At 45.8% G+C, this 21,272-nt stretch overlaps 1 long non-coding RNA gene across 1 annotated transcript in view; it reads right to left on the bottom strand.

The window, feature by feature from the left end:
• The window catches only part of LOC148517168 (uncharacterized), a 318,008-nt gene extending 297,229 nt beyond the window's left edge, over positions 1-20,779 (bottom strand). Inside the window, exons 1-3 of the long non-coding RNA XR_015879317.1 lie at positions 20,610-20,779; positions 20,077-20,224; positions 11,513-11,557 (exon numbers count right to left, since the gene is read on the bottom strand). This is a non-coding gene — a long non-coding RNA (uncharacterized LOC148517168). The remainder of the gene's footprint in view (positions 1-11,512; positions 11,558-20,076; positions 20,225-20,609) is intronic.
• Between the last annotated feature and the right edge of the window lie 493 nt (positions 20,780-21,272).

The following is a 21,272-nucleotide window of genomic DNA, read 5'->3' as shown; positions in this document are numbered from 1 at the left end:
TCTCCTACGTACCTTTCTCTCCCGGAATGGCCCGCTGTCACCATACACTAGTATCACAGATATCTCCTACTTACCTTCCTCTGGCAGAATGGCCCACTGTCCCCATACAGTAGTATCACAGATATCTCCTACGTACCTTTCTCTCCCGGAATGGCCCGCTGTCACCATACACTAGTATCACAGATATCTCCTACTTACCTTCCTCTGGCAGAATGGCCCGCTGTCCCCATACACTAGTATCACAGATATCTCCTACTTACCTTCCTCTGGCAGAATGGCCCACTGTCCCCATACACTAGTATCACAGATATCTCCTACTTACCTTCCTCTGGCAGAATGGCCTGCTGTCACCATACACTAGTATCACAGATATCTCCTACTTACCTTCCTCTGGCAGAATGGCCTGCTGTCCCCTTACACTAATATGGGGACAGAATTCATCAAGCTCCGAAAATAAAATATTTTCGGAGCTTGATTGCAGGAGCATTTGTGATAAATGTGGCATGTCCTCTTGAGTTTTACTCATTAGTTGTTGAAGAAAAAAATCTTTTATTTTATTTGTTAATCTGGGGTGCTGTGTATGGTGGTGGTCGGAGAGGGTCATTATTTCATGATGGACTCAGGTATATTATTTAATGATAGACTGTGTTATAGCCCTGGACACTTTTCCCTGTCTGACTTCCCCTGTGTGTAGGTAGTTACAGACTTCACTGGGGCAGCAGCTGCAGGAGCTGGCGCGTGAGTGGAAAATTCGTGCAATCCAGCGCCAGCTGCACAGCGTCTTGTGCCCCCCAGAAGAAGAATACAACATGAGCCAGTCAGCGGAGGGTTAGAAGAGAGGGAGATTTGCGCTGACTGTGCAGTTCCCGGTGAGACACTGGACAGAGCAATTGTGCACATGGAGAGACTGTCCTCAGAAGCAGCTTGTACATGCGGCCAGTGGAGATAAGGGAGATGGGTGGCTAAGCTGAGGGAGGACTTATCTCGGAGGTGGGCAGAGGCATTGCTGACTACTTTTGGCTATCCAAGCACTGAGTGAGCCGCTAAATGACAGACAGGAGGTGCGGCTGGAGGCGGAGCTGACTGCCTGGAGGCACGGGAGTCAGAAGGAGCTGCCGGAGGACAGAGATTTGTATAAAGCTGCTGGAGAAATCAATAGCAGCACAGCTTCGGAGATCGGGGAGTGGTAAGCAAGACCTCCGTAGTTCCCCACACACAGTCAAATCAGCACAACTACCTCACTGTTAGAGAGAGAGGGACTCACAGTGCCAAATGTAATAGGGTGTCTGTTTTGGTAAATTGCGAGTTTAGCACAAAACTTTCACAACTCTCCAATGTAATAGGGTGTCAGTTCTCTAAAACTCGCATTTTTCAGAGTTACTAAAAATCCCCATTTTCAAACTCACATCCAGATGTTTTCACATTGAAAATAATCAACTCGCCCAATGTAATAGAGTGTCTGTTTTAAACTCACAAAAAAAAGATAACCAAAAGTCCCCAAATAATAGACCTGCTTCAGGATAGCAAGTATATCCTGAGCAGGTCAGATTAACACAGAAACATGCACATATCCATGAGATACGTGCATGTTTCTGTGTGTACTTATGTAAAAGGTTTTTTTTTTAGAAAAAAAAATGACGTGCAGCTCCCCCCGAAAGCCTTACCAGCCCCGGGCTTTCTAAAGCCTGTCCTGGTTCTAAAAATACAGGGGTCAAAATGCGTAGGGAGCCCCTGTATATTAAGAACCAGCACAGGGGTTTGCAGAGCCGGTCCTGGTTATGGAAAAACAGGGGACAAAATGAGTAGGGGTCCCCTGTTAATTCTATTACCAGCACCAGACTCTTTCTAGCAGGGAGGTAATGCCACAGCAAGGGAAAAACCTTTCACAGTTTTTTTTTTAAAATACAGACAGAAGCATCACGGATCTCACTGATCTGTGATGGCTTCTCTAAAACTCGCACCTTTTAATGCTAGTCACATTAAAAGGTGTCAGTTTCCATAGGGAAAAACTCGCAAATGGAGTAGACTCGAGCTGAAAAGTTTGCAGGCTATTGAATTTGCGAGTAACAGCATAAACTCGCACCTTTAAAAAATGCGAGAAGGTGCAAGTTTGTACTGTTACTAAAACAGACTCCCTATTACATTTGGCCCACAGTGTCTGTTTTGCGGAATAAATTGTACATAGGTGCCTTGAATTCTAGATATTGCACTAGATACTAATTATTAGACGCAGCCAATTACAGTGCAGTTAGAAGAAAACACTTTGATTACCTAATGTCACTGTGATTACAGGCATTAAAGTAAATGAAAAATCTCTCCTGAATAGTACCTGTGTATAAAACCTACTTAGTTAGCTTGATTAACTGTTACTCTAAATGGGCCTATCCACTAGAAGACATGAAGACGACTGCACGATTACGACATTGTAATCGTGCAGTCGTTTGTCAGTCTGTAATGAGCCTGCAGTGAACGAGCAGTCGTTCAGTGTAGGCACATCAATCATCCCCTAACATGCTGAACCTGACGTTATCATCAGGTTGTCCAGCATGTTTGCCCGATGATAGATGTCGAAGCCGGATAATTGGCTGAGACTGAATCTGTTAAAATTAAAATCTGCACGACGCCATTTTGCGACTGGCCACCCAGTGCCATTTTAGCGAGTCTCACACATTATAAGTACATACGGCGATGCTATTATTTAGTGTTGTGCAATTCCCATGCAATAGAACAATGTTAAAAGTCCCCATTATATAAATGCATACATTGATATAAACATATACTATGATCAACCCTGCAAAACACGTACCACGGTGTACTTCACAAACACGTAGACGCACAACACTAACAAGTGTCTTTTCTTAATATCCCAATACTTACACACTGCACACTTGCATAAAAAGGTTCCCTAGCATTAAGGTTAATATTTAAGGTTTTATGCGTTATCAGCAATGTTGTGGAATACATGTTATTTGATATCTGAGGTTTAGTACATGATAAGCAGACCATGTTTGGTGTCATTCTAAACTACTGTGTATTTGCAGATTTCCGGTTCCATTAGTGAAGAAATCGCAACATGCGTCTGCAAATTATGGATCATAGAGAGTTAGGCATTAAAATGTACTCTGTAATGCAGCCAGTTTAGATTTGTTATTCAGCAGGAAAATGGACACAAAGAGCTGTTGGAGGCTGGACTGTGATCATACGAACTGACCTATGAACTGTACTGTAACAGAAGAACCAGGAAGAAGAACCAATGGAATCATGCCAACCTGTTCTATTGTATTGCCTATCTCTGTAAGGCATATATGTATATATATATATGTATATATGCAAGCTCTCTGAAACTAGATGCCAGTCATCTTTTCTTTGCTGTTGACGGAGGTTTCATCTTTGATGCCGGGATCTGGATCCAGAGCGCATGCGTATGTAACGACTGTACCTTGTGACTGTATAATTTGTTTGCGCTAATTGTATTTAGATCACAGCATGTAACCATCTGCTTTTTGGTGAATAATATCTTTTTGTGCTTTGGAACCACAATCAAAGTCTGAAAGCAGTTATTTCTTGTGCGACTCATAACGCTAAATAGCGTAATTTTTAGAGTGTATAGATAGGTAAGCAATCAATATAGATGTCTAAACGACCAGCGGGAGCACGCATTGCTGGTCATTTTAGACATTTTTGCAAATGATTTGCAAACGATTTATGAACGATTACGATATCATTATCGTTCAATTGCTCAATTTAATCTAGTTGGTGGGCACCTTTAGACCCCTCCAAGCAAGTGACTTTAGTAAAATTATTACTCTGCAGAGACAGTCAGCTTCACCTACAATAGTCTGAGAGTGAGAAAAACAGCCAGCATATCTCTGGAATAGCTACTGTTAAATGACATCACTAATTGAGATAGTTCTGCTACAGTGAAATTGTAGCCAAGAAAGGATATTGCTACACATTAGTGGAGAACCAGGCAGATCACCAGATCGAACCAGCGGGACAAGAAAATGGTAGATGCAGTAGGGCTAGGTATTAGCCCCCTAGACTACTGCATCTACTGTACTTCCTAGAGTCATGGAATCACTACAATGTCTACCGTAAGTCCGGGACAGGGTCGACAGTATTGTACTTACTATAATACAGACAACTGGGCATGTGCAGTGCTATGAGACTCAATACGCCACAGTGTAGCGTGCAACTAGCAATGCGGTATATGGCATACCGTATGGAGCAACAAACTACAGTACTGTAGCTGGGCACATCTACAGTACATACAGTATAATATATTGAGTTTTGTAAGGGTTGGATAACAATACTGAACTACAGTACTATAGTGAACATTTAAAAAAATAAATAAATTATCAAGGTCTCGAACAGAATTGTAAGCAAGACGGATCACCTAACCCCTTGCTCACAAGTCTCTCCTAGGAAGAATTGCATCTGTCCTCTACAGTACTTTATGTGACATCTACAGTACCGTACGATGAAGTACTCAGGCGTCTGTAGCGTAGAGGTAAGAAATTGAACTTCTACATTGCAGACGTCTGTACAACCCGGTTCCGGGTTCGAAACCTGGAAGGTTAAACTTTTTTTTTATTATTATTAGACAGTCAAGGTCACACTTTTTTTTTAAATATTATTATTACACAGTCAGTGTGTAATACGGAGATCCCACTTTCACTGTGTGTGAATCATGACCCGCTACTGTATGATCTTCCATACTGTACGCCATGGCATAGCGCTACAAGGGTATGGCTATGGTGCAGCACCACTGGCAATGCATTGCAACCCCACCACTGGGCACGCACCAGAGATCCTATTTGTACCGTAACCCCTCAGAACTGGCTATAAGTCACCACAGCGCCAACTGTACTGACATTGACGCAATTTTGTGGTTTAAACGCACAGTCAGTTTGTAATGCAGAGACCTCTCTCTCAAACAGAGCCAACTATCAGTTACTGAACTCATAAACTCACTAAAGTTTCCAAGTCTGGGACAGCATCGACACTGACGCAAGTTTGCGCTCTAGAGCACAGTCAGTTTGTAATACAGAGACTTCCCTCCCAAACAAAGCCCACTACTGTAGCACTTTCTGAAGTCATGAAATGACTATTGTGTATACTGTAAGTCTCGGACAGTGCAGAATGGCACAAGTGTGAAAATTCAACAGTACTGTAGGAATACAGACACCTGGGCATGCGCCATGGCATAGCGCTACTTGGTTTATGGCTTGGCTCCACTGGGCATGCGGCACACATTCCATTGTCATTGTAACCCATCCACTGGACATGTGCTGACATTGACGCAATTTTGCGGTTTAAACGCACAGTCAGTTTGTAATACAGAGCCCACTCTCTTTAACAGAGCCCACTACCAGTTGATGGACATTATAGTGATTTTTTATGACCAAGTCTGGGTCAACACCGGCATTGACGCAAGTTTGCATTCTAAGGTACAGTATGTACAGTAATAAAAATCCAAATTTCACTGTTTGACTCCCGAAGCACTGGGCATGCGCTCCACATGTACTGTATTGAATACTGAATATTTTAAGTGAAGATTTTAAAAATAATAAAAAAAAACATATTTTCAAGGTCTCAAACTCACGAAAACAAGAAGAGGGGAGAAGCAGTGAGACTAGGCATTAGACCGCTAGGCCACACGCTTCACCCATTACTAGAGTTCTGTAGTTTGTAATAATGAAACCACTACAATGTCTAAGTCTGGGACAGTGCCAACAGTATTTACATTTGCGCAAGTACTGTATGATTTCAACCGCATAGTCAGTGGGTAATACAGAGCTTAAGGATTTCAAACTTTATTAGACATTCTTCTACAGCTTTATTATACCGTACATTCCTGATTCCATGTGGAAAACACTGTATAGTGTACCGAATCACCGCTTCTGTCAACCAATCATCGGGTGGTGATACAGAACATACCGTACGGTACATTGGAAATCACACGCATGCGCTATGTAGTTTAGGAAAAGTGACACCTGGTGGGCAAAAAGTTGTATTACACGTAATGAAATCAGATGCATGCGCTATGTAGTTTAGGAAAAGTGACATCTGGTGGGCAAAAAGTTGTATTACACGTAATGACTTTTTTCCAGCGTTACACTACGCTACATTACTAAACTTTCTTTGTGGCACTACTCATGGCGTGGTGTGTGGCGTGAGAGATAACGCTGATGCCACGTGATACCTGGGCACATCGGTACTTACCTTTCTCTCCCGGAATGGCCCACTGTCCCTATACACAAGTATCACAGATATCTCCTACTTACCTTCCTCTCACGGAATGGCCCGCTGTCCCCATATACTAGTATCACAGATATCTCCTACTTACCTTCCTGTGGCAGAATGGCCCACTGTCCCCATACAGTAGTATCACAGATATCTCCTACGTACCTTTCTCTCCCGGAATGGCCCGCTGTCACCATACACTAGTATCACAGATATCTCCTACTTACCTTCCTCTGGCAGAATGGCCCACTGTCCCCATACAGTAGTATCACAGATATCTCCTACGTACCTTTCTCTCCCGGAATGGCCCGCTGTCACCATACACTAGTATCACAGATATCTCCTACTTACCTTCCTCTGGCAGAATGGCCCGCTGTCCCCATACACTAGTATCACAGATATCTCCTACTTACCTTCCTCTGGCAGAATGGCCCACTGTCCCCATACACTAGTATCACAGATATCTCCTACTTACCTTCCTCTGGCAGAATGGCCTGCTGTCACCATACACTAGTATCACAGATATCTCCTACTTACCTTCCTCTGGCAGAATGGCCTGCTGTCCCCTTACACTAATATGGGGACAGAATTCATCAAGCTCCGAAAATAAAATATTTTCGGAGCTTGATTGCAGGAGCATTTGTGATAAATGTGGCATGTCCTCTTGAGTTTTACTCATTAGTTGTTGAAGAAAAAAATCTTTTATTTTATTTGTTAATCTGGGGTGCTGTGTATGGTGGTGGTCGGAGAGGGTCATTATTTCATGATGGACTCAGGTATATTATTTAATGATAGACTGTGTTATAGCCCTGGACACTTTTCCCTGTCTGACTTCCCCTGTGTGTAGGTAGTTACAGACTTCATTGGTGGCAGTGGACACTGGGGCAGCAGCTGCAGGAGCTGGCGCGTGAGTGGAAAATTCGTGCAATCCAGCGCCAGCTGCACAGCGTCTTGTGCCCCCCAGAAGAATACAACATGAGCCAGTCAGCGGAGGGTTAGAAGAGAGGGAGATTTGCGCTGACTGTGCAGTTCCCGGTGAGACACTGGACAGAGCAATTGTGCACATGGAGAGACTGTCCTCAGAAGCAGCTTGTACATGCGGCCAGTGGAGATAAGGGAGATGGGTGGCTAAGCTGAGGGAGGACTTATCTCGGAGGTGGGCAGAGGCATTGCTGACTACTTTTGGCTATCCGAGCACTGAGTGAGCCGCTAAATGACAGACAGGAGGTGCGGCTGGAGGCGGAGCTGACTGCCTGGAGGCACGGGAGTCAGAAGGAGCTGCCGGAGGACAGAGATTTGTATAAAGCTGCTGGAGAAATCAATAGCAGCACAGCTTCGGAGATCGGGGAGTGGTAAGCAAGACCTCCGTAGTTCCCCACACACAGTCAAATCAGCACAACTACCTCACTGTTAGAGAGAGAGGGACTCACAGTGCCAAATGTAATAGGGTGTCTGTTTTGGTAAATTGCGAGTTTAGCACAAAACTTTCACAACTCTCCAATGTAATAGGGTGTCAGTTCTCTAAAACTCGCATTTTTCAGAGTTACTAAAAATCCCCATTTTCAAACTCACATCCAGATGTTTTCACATTGAAAATAATCAACTCGCCCAATGTAATAGAGTGTCTGTTTTAAACTCACAAAAAAAAGATAACCAAAAGTCCCCAAATAATAGACCTGCTTCAGGATAGCAAGTATATCCTGAGCAGGTCAGATTAACACAGAAACATGCACATATCCATGAGATACGTGCATGTTTCTGTGTGTACTTATGTAAAAGGTTTTTTTTTTAGAAAAAAAAATGACGTGCAGCTCCCCCCGAAAGCCTTACCAGCCCCGGGCTTTCTAAAGCCTGTCCTGGTTCTAAAAATACAGGGGTCAAAATGCGTAGGGGGCCCCTGTATATTAAGAACCAGCACAGGGGTTTGCAGAGCCGGTCCTGGTTATGGAAAAACAGGGGACAAAATGAGTAGGGGTCCCCTGTTAATTCTATTACCAGCACCAGACTCTTTCTAGCAGGGAGGTAATGCCACAGCAAGGGAAAAACCTTTCACAGTTTTTTTTTTAAAATACAGACAGAAGCATCACGGATCTCACTGATCTGTGATGGCTTCTCTAAAACTCGCACCTTTTAATGCTAGTCACATTAAAAGGTGTCAGTTTCCATAGGGAAAAACTCGCAAATGGAGTAGACTCGAGCTGAAAAGTTTGCAGGCTATTGAATTTGCGAGTAACAGCATAAACTCGCACCTTTAAAAAATGCGAGAAGGTGCAAGTTTGTACTGTTACTAAAACAGACTCCCTATTACATTTGGCCCACAGTGTCTGTTTTGCGGAATAAATTGTACATAGGTGCCTTGAATTCTAGATATTGCACTAGATACTAATTATTAGACGCAGCCAATTACAGTGCAGTTAGAAGAAAACACTTTGATTACCTAATGTCACTGTGATTACAGGCATTAAAGTAAATGAAAAATCTCTCCTGAATAGTACCTGTGTATAAAACCTACTTAGTTAGCTTGATTAACTGTTACTCTAAATGGGCCTATCCACTAGAAGACATGAAGACGACTGCACGATTACGACATTGTAATCGTGCAGTCGTTTGTCAGTCTGTAATGAGCCTGCAGTGAACGAGCAGTCGTTCAGTGTAGGCACATCAATCATCCCCTAACATGCTGAACCTGACGTTATCATCAGGTTGTCCAGCATGTTTGCCCGATGATAGATGTCGAAGCCGGATAATTGGCTGAGACTGAATCTGTTAAAATTAAAATCTGCACGACGCCATTTTGCGACTGGCCACCCAGTGCCATTTTAGCGAGTCTCACACATTATAAGTACATACGGCGATGCTATTATTTAGTGTTGTGCAATTCCCATGCAATAGAACAATGTTAAAAGTCCCCATTATATAAATGCATACATTGATATAAACATATACTATGATCAACCCTGCAAAACACGTACCACGGTGTACTTCACAAACACGTAGACGCACAACACTAACAAGTGTCTTTTCTTAATATCCCAATACTTACACACTGCACACTTGCATAAAAAGGTTCCCTAGCATTAAGGTTAATATTTAAGGTTTTATGCGTTATCAGCAATGTTGTGGAATACATGTTATTTGATATCTGAGGTTTAGTACATGATAAGCAGACCATGTTTGGTGTCATTCTAAACTACTGTGTATTTGCAGATTTCCGGTTCCATTAGTGAAGAAATCGCAACATGCGTCTGCAAATTATGGATCATAGAGAGTTAGGCATTAAAATGTACTCTGTAATGCAGCCAGTTTAGATTTGTTATTCAGCAGGAAAATGGACACAAAGAGCTGTTGGAGGCTGGACTGTGATCATACGAACTGACCTATGAACTGTACTGTAACAGAAGAACCAGGAAGAAGAACCAATGGAATCATGCCAACCTGTTCTATTGTATTGCCTATCTCTGTAAGGCATATATGTATATATATATGTATATATGCAAGCTCTCTGAAACTAGATGCCAGTCATCTTTTCTTTGCTGTTGACGGAGGTTTCATCTTTGATGCCGGGATCTGGATCCAGAGCGCATGCGTATGTAACGACTGTACCTTGTGACTGTATAATTTGTTTGCGCTAATTGTATTTAGATCACAGCATGTAACCATCTGCTTTTTGGTGAATAATATCTTTTTGTGCTTTGGAACCACAATCAAAGTCTGAAAGCAGTTATTTCTTGTGCGACTCATAACGCTAAATAGCGTAATTTTTAGAGTGTATAGATAGGTAAGCAATCAATATAGATGTCTAAACGACCAGCGGGAGCACGCATTGCTGGTCATTTTAGACATTTTTGCAAATGATTTGCAAACGATTTATGAACGATTACGATATCATTATCGTTCAATTGCTCAATTTAATCTAGTGGATGGGCACCTTTAGACCCCTCCAAGCAAGTGACTTTAGTAAAATTATTACTCTGCAGAGACAGTCAGCTTCACCTACAATAGTCTGAGAGTGAGAAAAACAGCCAGCATATCTCTGGAATAGCTACTGTTAAATGACATCACTAATTGAGATAGTTCTGCTACAGTGAAATTGTAGCCAAGAAAGGATATTGCTACACATTAGTGGAGAACCAGGCAGATCACCAGCTAAATTGCTGTAACCAGTGGGTTAATAATTAATTTCTACATAGGGATATAAGTTGTAACACAACCTGTGCTGGGCCCCATTGAGGTTTGAAAAGAGATTGTATTCCTGCAGTCTGCACATACTGGTCAGATAACCTTTTGAGGTCAAACAAGCCATAACTTGAGGGGCCACCTTGTACCTGTCACTGTTAGAGATGTATAATGAGCCATTCATATCTTATATGCTGTTATCAGTAGACAGTTAGCCACATTCCAGTGGGTGACCATTGTAAGATGTGTAGAGACACTAAGCATTATGGGTAACTAATAGTGATGTCCATATTCTACACACAAAGGGGCTTTGAAAGAGTTTATCTCCAGACATTGGGACACGTCATTACTGTATTTCCTTGTCTGGTAGTATAAGTGCTTACAGAGCATGTGCAAGAGATAATTATGGTTCATGGTATGTTCTACCAATCAGTGCTTGATACCCAGTTTGTAACTAATATTGGCTAATATCCGGAAAGCCAACACCCTATATGGGTATATAAATCAAGAACTAGACATTGGCTCGTGCATGGACCTGAGACTGCAATAGGGTGCCTGCAATGTATATTGAATGACCTGGGCGTTATTGAAATGAGGGCTCCCCAGATGAAGATGAAGTACATCTTATGTTGAAGATGATGAACTACCGGTGTCATCTGAATATCTAGACAAAAGTTGAGTATACTGTATACTTTGTGTGTTCATTTGTACTCACTCAAATGGTCACGTGTGTGTACTATTCATTTTGATCAGAACGAAACCCACCGTTATGAAATTGCTACTCTGAGGATTTAGAGAAAAATACTAATGTGAGAGAGTTTGTTAAAGCAATAACTTGTAACCAGACAGAGAACACTGCTTTAACTTTTACCAATTTTGCTCTTGTCGGAGCTGTCAACCCGAGCAATGCTGTGCACAAAATAGAGACCAACGCTGATCTAGTATAAGGTAGTGAGCTCACATACCAGTTGATATATTTATAGATTTAGTTAACTTAAAGATAAGAGACTGTAGTGTTAGAGAAAGTAACTTTGTGGCCATGTGTTAAATATGTTGTGTGGTGTTAAATGCACTAATAAGTTCCGCTTACAGAGTACAGGAGGACAGCTGTTGGAGCGATTTTCCAGCTTGGTTCCTGTAATACAAAATATAAGGAAGTGTTTTTCTGTGTGAACTAGATATTATTGAAACATTTTGTATTGTTGTTTAAAATACTTTATACTAATTGTATTCTAATACTGTGATAGTTTGCACAAATAAAAGTAAATTGACAATCTACAGACAACGGATTCGTTATAGTAAAGAATTTCAAACAATTACTCATTTGAACTATGCAAGACATTAAACATTTGATTTTCACATATTCGCCATCTTCAGATGGCGTTTGCTCCCGCTTGCGGCGTGCAACCCGCTCATTCCCTATGGGAAGGAGTCCCGGGTTGCAAAATAGGGATCCTTTCGGATCCCTCTGCCCCTGTCTGGCTCCTTCTGCCGGGGCTTATGTGCACATGCACACTAGCTTCACTGCTCTGAAAGGAGCAGTGAAAAGATTCACAGCTCCAAAAGGAGCAGTGAAGTGCTGCGGGGAGACAGCTGTCTCTGTGCCGGAGCAATGATGAATTGCTCCGGCGCTCGCGTCGAGTTAGAATGTTGATTATTGGGGTTCGGACCCCGATAATTAACATGATGAATAGAGCCCTAAGTGAGGCATCCTTTTAAATACATCAACATAGAAATTATTTTTTATAAATTTGTATTTCCTAACGGCTGTTTATTTTTTGTTGTTTCTTGTATAGACTAACCCCTCCCTTATATGCACCTGAGTGATATTACTGAAGTGATTGAGCAGCTACCAACATGTATTGCTGTATTGAGAATCATAGATGGGACCAGGGTTTGGAGAGCATGCTGGTTCTTGTAGTGCCATTAGGAGGACTTAGGGGTGACTCCAAGGTAAGCTGGCTCTCAATTCAGGTATATTTGTATGTGGCCTTATGTTGGGCAATTATATGACCCAAATTGGATACAGTTATCAGTTTTGGGGATGAGTTTAGAGTGCGGTGCCTCCTGGGGTTGATGTGGCTGGGCTGCTCTGGGGTGGCTCACTTACTTTATTTAGCACTTTAACACCTTCAAATTATTATTATTTATTTAGTATTTTTATTTTTTTTCTCTTATTGTATATATATTTATTTTTATTTATTTTTCCGATGGTCAAGTGGGCTAGTCTGGCCGTCCGTTTGGATGCTATACAAAATGTCTTTCCCAAAATGGCCACCACCTGAGAGAAGACATTTCACATAAAGAATAGTAATGATACTAGAGGTCCTGTTAGTCCTCTAGTGCCCACTGGCCATGTTCTGCCAGTGGACACTAGAGTACCAGCGGGACCTTTAGTAACAGGTATTGTCCGACACGCCCCCCTGCCTGCTGTTATGTGAAAACCAGGAAGTGCCGAAGAGGAGCAGCAGCGCAATTATACAAGGAGCAGGAGGAGACCCAATGCGACAGCTGCATCTCCTGGAACCTGAAGAGAAGAAGAGAGGAGAGGGGGCACTATCAGGTAAGTGTGTGCACCTTATTTACTTTTTAAATCTGTTGCTCTTTACCCTAATGACAGACAGCTTTATGTGTATAATCACTGTATCTCCCCCCTCAGGGGAGGCCTCATCCTCCCTGTAACCCCCCTTCAGTGTCCCAGCCCCCACCCTCCCTGTAACCTCCAGTGTCCCAGCCCCCACCCTCCCTGTAACCCCAATCAATGTCTCAGCCCCACCCTCCCTGCAACCCCCAGTGTCCCAGTCCCCACCCTCCCTGCAACCCCCAGTGTCCTAGCCCCCACCCTCCCTGCAACCCAGTGTCCCAGCCTACCCTCCCTGTAACCCCCAATTAGTGTCTCAGCCCTACCCTCCCTGTAACCTCCAATCAGTGCCCCAGCCCCCACTTTCCCTTTAACCCCCCTCAGTGTCCCAGCCCCACCCTCCCTGTAACTCCCTTCAGTGTCCCTGCCCTCACCTTTCTTATATCTCCCCCTCAGTGCCCTCACCCTCACTATAATTCCCTTCAGTTTCCCCGTCATCACCCTCCCTTTAACCCCCAATCAGTGTCCCAGCCCCCCTTCCCTGTATCTCCCCCTCAGTCTCCCCGTCCTCACCCTCCCTTTAACCCCCAATCAGGGCACCACTGTCGGTTGTAATGTGACGAAGGGGCACTACTGTGTGGCATAAATTGAATTGGGGTACTATTGTGTGGTCACTCCCTTTCCCAGTGAGCCAACACCTGTTTTTTTTTCGGTGCTCGCCTTTGGTGCGCACCCTCCGTGCTTCTATTATGAGGAGCGCCACCATTGCCCTTTATGTACACAGGTCACCAAAATGAGTAGTAACAGCTCTGCATTGGTGTGCACAGATGTGTCCTTCTCTGTGCTCAGCACCCCCTGCCCTAAAAAAACCTACAGTGATCACTATCTAATCCTCTACAACTGATAAACTAGTTTTTAGTCAATTGGAAAAATGCCTTCCCTTTTCTTTGGGTGTGATTTACACCAATGTGGTGCCAGCTTTACCTAACCGAACCAACCAAATACCAAGGGCTAAATGTAATGGGGTGAGAGTTTAAAATTGTGAGAATTTTCTCTCACATTTTCTAAACTCAGCCAATAATAATAGTCACAGAACATGCAAACTTGCATGTTTTTCAGACTCAAACAACTCTCATGATTTAGGGGTCTACTTACTAAGCAGTGTTAGGAGACAGTGTGAAATGAGATAAGGTACCAGCCAATCAGCACCTCACTGCCATGTCATAGGCTGTGTTTGTAAAATGACAGTTGGGAGCTGATTGGCTGGTACCTTATCTTATTTCACTTTGTCTCCTAACACTGCTTAGTACATAGACCCCGTAAACTCTCATCCAAGTGTTTCCGGTTTTGAAAATACAACTTGATTAGTGTATTAGTGCGAGAGTTTTATGCTAAACTCTCACGTTTTCTAAACTCTCACCCTATTACATTTGGCCCCAAATGTCTGACTATGGAATATGTTTAAATCCCTTGCAGGATATGCACCGTTGTGTGTGTTTTAATACAGATAATAATGTACACTTTTATGTTGTTCTAATATTAATTATATGTGTAAGAGCATAGACTAAGCAGTGGGAGGAGTCAGGAATAGCAAGGGGAGGAGTCTGTGACAGGAACCAGATGCTGACACCAAGCGGTCAATCCTATTAGGTACGATGTGCTGTTGCAACGGCGTTTAAATGCCGCCAACGGCACTGCAGCTCACACCCTTCACTACCCAAGTCAGGATTCACATAATTTTGCTCTGAGCCCTATGGGGCTGCGAGCAATATTAGGTGAATCCGGGCTGCCGTAAAGTGCGGCCACTGCTGCGATGACTCACGCCGGCGAGATCCCGGATAATAGGATTGACCCCCAAGATGGGCCTGTGTGCTTTAAAATACCAGGGCCTATTTTTAGTCCCAGTCCGGCCCTGGTCCTGGGTCTGCATTGGTGGATGTAGATTTCCTGACCTCGCAGTTGCCAGGATGAGGCCAGTCTAGACAGCTCCTGCTGCTTGTGCATTTCAGATGAACGAAATTGCACAGCTGCTTTTGTGCGGCTCTGCAATTACTGTACGGCCATCTATGAATCATCATATTATAAAAGTGTAAATTAAATTAGATTGCCAAGTCCATTTATTTTATTTGAAAATAATATGTTAATTTGATCATACATTTCTTTGTATGTATGTGAAGGTCCAGAACAAATGACTAAACCATTTTAAAAAGTGATTGCATGTTACTTAAGAGCCACTAGATGGCAGCAACACATCACCAAATACTACCTGTATTTGCTTTAAGCCTTTCAGTACAGGAAAATTTAGATAGAGAGCAATTTTTTCCCCCCAACACACAGGGCTGGAATAAAGTTTGTGGGGGCCCCAGGGCAACTAACTTGTGGGGGTCCAACGAATGAAAGTGTCAATATGATATGCTGGTGATGTTATTAATAAGTATACCGTGTAAATACTCCCAGCAACAAATGTAGTGCCCCCAGTTCATATTATGCCACACAGAAACCCCAGTCACATATGCCACAGTGCCTCCTACACTGGTGATGTAGCCATGTGTGGATGCCCCCCAGTGTGTGGGGACTGCTGGGCGCCTGCTCCAGCTGCCCTGTTGTTAATCCGGCTCTGCCAACAGAGTCTGTCACTGCCAACAGAGGCTGTGAAGTTCTCATATACTATATATTACATACGCTTCTATAGGGTAACGCCATCAGAAGATGGCATTACCCACCGGAACCAAGCCCTGGAATGCATCGCACTCCGAGGTTTGGTGCACATGAGAAATGTGGTCAAACCAGCATTTTCGGGGTTTGACTGCATTTTTCCTTTTGCTACATCTCACCCAACATATAAATTAGAAGTCCATATGTACTAACACCTGGGAGCTCAGAATTGGGATGGTCAGGAGGCATGTAAGCATAGGCACAGAAAGGGGGGTGCGGGTACTGATTACTGTTTTTACGATCATTATATTTTTCTTGTGTGCATAGTCACACTTATCTGATTTCGCCATTCCCCAGCAGTGCCTGGGCCTCCTTCAGCTCTCAACAGCCCTGACATGTACATTATGTCATAGGAAATAGGGAAAGTTATCCATTAAACTTGCGTACAAGCAAAAAGGTACTGTAACCTGTAGCAACCAATCAGATTAGGTCCTTTTGTACATTGGACAATATGTATATTACCGTTCAGCATGTTAGTAAATCCATGGATCAAAGTGCAGTCTGGTACAAAGTTCTGACGGAAACCATAAGACTATATAAAACTATATAAAGCTCCCCTCCCCAGGACTTTTGTTACAGAAGCTGGAAATGTGGGGAGGCATGACCCATTCCCCTTGGTGGCCAGGTACTGTGTATTCTCGTGAGTCATAGAAAAACTGTAAGGTCTCTTGTTACACCCTCCCCTGGCTGATGATGATTTAGTGCAGCCCTTTCATTGAAGATGTTGTTCCACTGCTGGTACTGCAAGTCGGGAAAGTAATATTATACCTGGTACACAAAGCCTTGTTACACCTGAGGCAGGTGCCTCCTCAACCCGTTTCCTGATCTAGGCACATTAATGTACGTATATGATTGAAAAATGTGGGAGTGGGAACCAGGGCCAGAGATCCATAAATAATGTCACCGTTCATTGATTTGTTGTGACCGGAAGACCGCTGCCTCCAAACACAAAGGAGACATTATGCTTCCAGCCAGCCCATAATGTATTCCATTATATGCAGTGGCAGTTCTAGGGACGAACAAGTAGGGCTATTGCCCAGGGAGCTGCGGCCTGAGGGTGTGGCCGCAGTCACCCTGCTGGCACCATCTGATCTGATGGCGCTGCCCGCTCTTTCCCGCCACCATATTTACAAGATGCGGCGGACATGGCGCCATTTGTTCCACTCCACTGGGAGTCCCAGTCTCCCAGAAGTGGGAGTGGCCGTGGGAGAGAGAGAACGGAAGAACAGCAACAGCAGCAAGAAGGAGGGACCTGCCTGCCTTCACAAGGAATTAGGCAAACAGCCTCACCCCCCTGGCAAACAGCGTCCACAATTACAATTTTTTATGTTGTTTTTTATGCGGCCAATCAGGCCACGTCCCCTGAGCTCAGGGCGCCAAAGGAAACTTTCGCCCTGAACTACGCAAAGGCTAGAACTGGCCCTGATTATATGTAATCAATGCAACGTGCTTCCAAGTCGAACATACAGTATATGTGTAGAATCAGGGGGTGTTTGGTAATGATGAAGGATGGAGAAAGCAATGAGGAAGAAGCAGCGGTAGAAGTGGAACCAAACCTTATATCCCCTGTGTCGGTGGCAGTGGAATATAGGGCAAAAGAAAGGTGGTACACTATCAGGGTCAGACTGGGTTGGCCAGGAAAGTTCCTGGTGGGCTTCCCTGCTTCGCAGTTCCAACCACTATCATCGGTTGGTGGGGCCCATTCGGTCCAGGCTGGTGACTGGGCCCTAACAGACTGCTTTGGCCCGGACGAGCTGTCTCCGTATACATACAGCTCCTTGGCTGCCCAGTGCCCTGTAACACTGAGGAGTTTCCTGACTAGTGCAGGATCTCCTCAGCAATGTCTGCTGTGTTTCAAATCCCTGAGCACCAGACCACACACAGGCCCTGATTCAGAGCCGGACGCTCTGACAGAGCACCCGCTCTGAATCAGGGCTGTCCTTCTGAATTTTAGAGCGGCCTCCTGGCCGTGACCACCCACAGCTATAGCGAGCGGCCAGGAAGATGGTCACGATGGTCAAGACCATCGGGCTTGCGACGAGACCCTTGTGGTAGGGTCTAGTTGCCGCAAGCCCTAGAGTGTTTTCGGTTCTATCAGAGCCGAGAGCACTCCCACTGACATCACTTGTGATGTCAGTGGGCCCGGCCCCAGACGGTAGACAGCACGCCCCCTTTGTAGCGAGACCCATAGCAACGGCTTGCCCGTCGCTATCCGGGTCTCGCGCATGCGCAATGGGCCAACATCGACCCGCTTGCGAGCGCTCAGCGATCGCTAGCGGGTCTGAATTAGGCCCGCAGTCACTCAAAGCACAGTCATGGCCCCCACATAAACTGACTGTCAGGATAGCAGGAAACGGGCAGAACACATGTAAGTCACCCATTATTATAATAATACGTTTTGCTCCTAACTTAAACGACTAACCAGAAATAAACACTCGGAGGCATATGTGGAATTTAAAGAGGACGCAGCCAAAATGTATTTATGAATTGGAATTTGTATTGAAAGATCGGTGGCAGAAAAAAGCAGCACTCCTGGGCCACAGCCCAATAAAGTATATGACTAAATAATGAGGACGGATCCCCGCCCAAGCGTAAACTGGCCTGAAATGGTACCATTCTCCCCTAATTGGCATAGCATTGACCCCTCCCTAAGATGATGGCCTAGTCCCCGCCTTAGGAAATGACTAACTCGCCGCTATCAAGGGGAAAATGCCACTCAGGCACTCTTAGTGCCATAATAGGCCGCCCAGGAGCACTGCCTTCCGCCAAAGCTCGGCCGAATTAACTGAGCCCCGCCACCCATCTAGAAATTTCTCAAACTTTGAGGAAGCTATACAGATCCCTAATGAACCATTCTAAGCCCAAACCCGTGAGATGTACCCCATCGGGCCTATAAAAACCTTCCTCCCCATATCTTAAGCGTGGATGGGTGATCGTGCGCATGCGCGAGACCCGACTAGAGACGGGCAATCCGTCGCTCCGGGTCTCGCACCAAAGAGGGTGAGCTGTCGATGTTGAGTGACAGCTCACCCCCTTTGGTGGGCGGGCCGTGGGGTGGCTTCCCAAATGGAAGCGTTCCCATGAGAACGCCTGCCGTTTGGGGGCGGCCCCACTGACATCACGAGTGATGTCAGTGGAGAGCTTCCGGCTGTTAGAGCCGAAATCTCTCTGGGGCATGCAGCCACAAGACCCTACCACAAGGGTCTCGTTGCAAGCCCAATCATCATGGCCGCTCGCAATAGCTGTGGGTGGTCACCCACAGCTATGCGAGCGGCCAAGAGGGCGATCCAAAAAAAAAAAGCCCGGCCCTGATTCAGAGCGAGCGGCTCTGAATCAGGCCCAGAGACCCTTCAGGGGGAGAGAGGAAAAGGGGCCGCACATGCGCCCCAACTGTACCTTGGTGCCACCTTACGCATGGCCATGTCTGGATGTTCCGTCACTGACCGCAAATTTTTCTTGGTCACCACATAAATATCCTGAGTTAAAAGGAGATGAAAACCGTACTTAAAACCGTTGAGCAAAAACGCTGCCTGTATTTTGAGGGAATAGCGGCCTAACCTCTTCTCCAACTTAACTAAAACAATGGGTGATGGCGCTTTACTTAGTACCACCTCGTTGTTCCCCACGTTGCTCCCCCCGGGCCACCCCGGAATAGCCACCCCGGGAGCAGTCTTTGGCTGGGTGCCCATTACCGCATAGCATGCAGATGTGCCGATATCTACAACCAGCACCTCTGCTGCACTGGGCGTTATTGAATGCGTAACATTTCCTGCGACCGCCCCCCACTGGGGCGAAACATGCCGGAAAGAGCCGTTTCCTGGCCACGCTGGAGTCCGTGGGCAGTTTGTTTTGGTGATTGACTTCCAGCCATACTTCGACGTCTTTGAAACCAAATTGGAAAACTTCCTGACCTTCCTGTTTTTTTCTAAAGGTCTCATCGTACTGCCGCCACGCAGTCCCTTTCGCTGAGTTATACATGCTATGGATTAATTGCATATATTTGATAACGTTCAAATATTCGCCTGGCCTGGTCTCCAAGTAACATGCCGCAAAAACGTACATGCCCGACAACCAATTGACATATGATCTTCTGGTTTCCTCAGCTACTGCCCCTGCCGACTTTGCCTGATCAAGAGCATTTTTATCATCCGCAGTAATGGCGGACATGTCTACGAATTTACCATTTTTAACCCACTCTCTCAACTTAGATCTGAGATCCCCAAGAATAGCCGTGTTCGCGCAATGGACTACGTCCCCTGTCGCATCTGGCAACTTAGCTGCAGAAACCACTCTAGATTTCTTGGGGCTATCTCGTTTCGCTTTCATCTTTTGCGCTAGGGCTGTAACAACATGCTCACCAGATCCTGCTGTAGATGGCCCAGCGACAACCGACTGTTCGGAGATGCCTTGTCCCTCGCTGTGCTGTGAGCCCACCACGGCTTGACTCGACGATGTCCCAGCACCAAACACGACCGATCCCACCTGCGGAACTGTGACGATGGGTATCTGCGGGCTCAAGATAACAGGGTGAGGCGACCGGAGGTGGTAAAGCCGCTGCCAGTGGGGCGGGTGGCAGCAGGGGGAGGAGGGGTGGGTGTGTGGGATACTGGTGCCGGCGGGGGAGGGGGGCCTGTGTAGTAGGCGGGGGTGAGGCTTGAGTGAATGCGCTGGTATGGACAATGGGTCTCGGCAAGGGAGGTTGGAACCCTTGGTAAAAACCTGCCGTGCCTAGCATGTAGGGGTCATTTACGGCGTACACAGGGGGGATGACGTATTGAGGTGGTGCCTGGTGCAAAATGGGGGGGGGGGGGTGCAGGTTCTGCTGGTGTGCAGCAGCCGCAAAATAAGGGGACCAGCCTGTATGCAGTACAGGAGGAAGGCTTTGTAGTACCTGCGCCTGTACATTGCCGGAGTAAGTGGAGGTCAAGTGTGCAAGTGAGGGAGGGGCCGAATGGTAAGAGACCTTGGGGGTACTGGGGGCCCTAGATGGGGCAGGACTATCCTGGGATACTAAAGATCCCCTGGGGCTAAATAGCAGGGGAGAATCCCCTCTAACTACTATGTGCCTCCCTGTTCCTGAAGCAGAGGGGGCAGGAGAGGGGACGCTGGGCAGAAGGAGCCTGCTGGTGGAGTGCTGGCTGTATAGTAAAATGGCCGCCGAGCTTTGGTGGGCGTGGCCTAACTCCAGCGGAGGGCGCTGGTCAGCGGGTGTTTGTAGCTGGGACGCGGCCCGGTGGGGAGAGCCAACACCACTAGCGAGCCCCCGGCCAGCCATAAGGTAAGGACAGATGGGCAAGGAGAAGGTGCGCCAACGCCGGAGCTCCCGGCGTGCGCACCCACGGGGGACACAGGAGCGGCATCGCGGCTACCTGCGGACCGCGAGCCGCGCTTGGAGGAGGCTGGGGCTGCTGAGGAAAGCGGCCTGGCTGACTCTATCAAGCGGCACAGGGGGGCATCTCTGAGCAGGGGGGGGCAAACTATGCTGCACTGCAAGGGAAGACTTAGCAAGGGGGGGGGGGGGGCGCAGGAGTGGAACAATAGGGCAAAATTGGAT

This window comes from Taudactylus pleione, unplaced genomic scaffold, assembly GCF_031769625.1.
Source record: "Taudactylus pleione unplaced genomic scaffold, aTauple2 ptg000226l, whole genome shotgun sequence".
Lineage (NCBI taxonomy): Eukaryota > Metazoa > Chordata > Amphibia > Anura > Myobatrachidae > Taudactylus > Taudactylus pleione.
The sequence above is the reverse complement of the archived record's forward strand: the minus strand, read 5'-3'. Positions and strand labels throughout refer to the sequence as shown.